The following is a 2,500-nucleotide window of genomic DNA, read 5'->3' on the forward strand; positions in this document are numbered from 1 at the left end:
TAATTAGGTTTGTGGCGTTTTGTCATAAGTAAGGTGAGCTGGCGTTTGCAGCGCCCCGTCACTGATCTGCGCGTGTGATTTACGCCGGGGAGACAGACGCGCTGAAGGAGTCCGATCTGCTCCACAGCGTAGGGACACTGTGCTGTGTGAGGTTACTGTCCTCCGCCAGAATACTGTGACTGCACATTATGATAAAATCAAAGATGTCACCCACAGTCACAACTGCTTTAAGGTGCACCTTAGTGTAGTCAGAGTAACAGAGCAAAGTGTCATCCCTGCTTTCTGGTGGACTTTCTGGTCCCTTGGTGCTCATATTTAGCACATTCTCCATGAGTGAAGTATCTTCACTGCAAGCCTGTTTAGCTTGTTTTTCACAGAACCTGCTCCTTCCCTGTAGAATTAACATGTGAACCCTGCAACCCCACAACCTCACAACCCTGCAACCCTGCAGTCCTGCAACCTCACAACCCTGCAGCCCTGCAACCTCACAACCCTGCAGCCCTGCAACCTCACAACCCTGCAACCCCACAACCTCACAACCCTGCAGCCCTGCAACCTCACAACCCTGCAGCCCTGCAACCTCACAACCTCACAACCCTGCAACCTCACAACCCTGCAACCTCACAACCCTGCAGTTCTGCAACCTCACAACCCTGCAGTCCTGCAACCTCACAACCCTGCAGCCCTGCAACCTCACAACCCTGCAGCCCTGCAACCTCACAACCTCACAACCTCACAACCTCACAACCCTGCAACCTCACAACCCTGCAGTTCTGCAACCTCACAACCCTGCAGTCCTGCAACCTCACAACCCTGCAGTCCTGCAACCTCACAACCCTGCAACCCTGCAGCACATGAAATGGCGGGTTTCTGAGCTGCCTGAGCTGACCCAATGACATTGGAGCCGGTGGCTTGAGCTTGAATACGATTGGCTGTTCCAAACTTAGATAAAAACCAGAAAAAGTCCTGCAGTCTGGCTTACAATTGGTTCAGTAGAATGATGTCTGTAATAAACCATCTATTTTTGTGGACCTGATGAGAGGCAGGAGCGTAATCTGACAAATCCAGGGAGCTGAGAACGGGCCTAATGAGGAAGTGAAGAAACGCGCCTGCAGCCGTCAGACAGCCAGGTGTGGCTGCGCAGAAACCCGGAGTAGAGTACGGCGGTGTGCGCGACGTTAGCGCTGCTAGCGACGTTAGCGCTGTTCACACGTCTCCGCGCGGTGCCTATATTTGGCGGGGTGTGATGGGAGCGGGGCTCGTGAGCTCGTCCTGCATTCATCCGCAGGTTAGTAACGGGGACAGAGCGTGGCTCCTCTCTGTGGGCCGCGGCGAAAGATGCTTCCTTTCTGGTAAAACAGGACCGTGGCCCAAAAATCATCGTTTGGTGCGCCCTGTCTCGCCTCGCTTAGCCTGTATTTCACGTGTCAAAAAGACCATTTTAATACATGATGTCATCGGGATAAAACTCACCATCTTTTTTTAAAGAGAACTGAATTTTTGTTTGTATTGGTGAATATGGCGCCTGGTGACGAACGTATTGTTTTATACAGCTTTCTGAAGTGACGGTATTTCAGGCGAGTGAAGTGTCTTGTCATCGGCTGCTGCCATCTCAAATTTTTCACATGTATGAATCAGGGCTGCTTGCGGTTCTAGGGGTCCAGAGTATGTGGGCTGTTTTTGCCTGTTTCAGCACCGGTGGTTCATTTCAGTTGTTGATAATATTAGCTTTAGAGTAAGTATGGAATGCTTAGTCACAGTTTCAGACCTATGCCCATGTTCTCCATCCACGTGGAAGAGCACCCTAGCTACCCAATGCATCCACGGCCTGTCTTTACCTTGCAGCAGATTCTCTTATCCAGAGCAGTTTTCACTGATTTCACTGACTGGGGGCGACATGGCTCAGGAGGTAAGAGCGGTTGTCTGGCAGTCGGAGGGTTGCCGGTTCGAACCCCGCCCTGGACGTGTCGAAGTGTGCCTGAGCAAGACACCTAACCCCTAACTGCTCTGGTGAATGAGAGGCATCAATTGTAAAGCGCTTTGAATAAAAGCGCTCTATATATATATGCAGTCCATTTTTACAGCACATTTACAGCTGGATGTTTACTGAAGCACTGCATGTTAAGCACCTTGCCCTGCCTGGGAATTAAACCTGCAACCTCCCTGTCCCTGGTGGCTCTGCCCCGTCCTCCAGTGAAACTCTAATTATTTGTGCTGGAGGGCTCTGTGGGCTCAGTGCAGACACCCCCCTCCCCCCCGGGGCCCAGACGGACAGAGGAGGGGCCTCAGGTTCATCAGCTCCAGGACCGCAAAAGCCATCAATTTGATACTTTGCCCTTTTCAAAATTTCAATTACTCTGCCAGTGTGAGAGATGAGCCATGGCGGTGGAGAGGGGTCTTCCTGGTCGTGTGTGTGTGTGTGTGTGTGTGTGTGTGTGTGAAACGCCCGGTCATTCAGCAACACGGCACCGCAGATGAGCAACAGCGTAGGTCACTTCCT

The 2,500-nt window shown here is 51.8% G+C and overlaps 1 protein-coding gene across 7 annotated transcripts in view; it reads left to right on the forward strand.

The window, feature by feature from the left end:
* The window catches only part of LOC135235139 (glutamate receptor-interacting protein 2-like), a 48,634-nt gene that overhangs the window by 22,292 nt on the left and 23,842 nt on the right, over positions 1–2,500 (forward strand). The window lies entirely within an intron of this gene.

The sequence above is a fragment of the Anguilla rostrata genome, chromosome 11, assembly GCF_018555375.3.
Source record: "Anguilla rostrata isolate EN2019 chromosome 11, ASM1855537v3, whole genome shotgun sequence".
In the NCBI taxonomy this organism is placed as follows: Eukaryota; Metazoa; Chordata; class Actinopteri; order Anguilliformes; family Anguillidae; genus Anguilla; species Anguilla rostrata.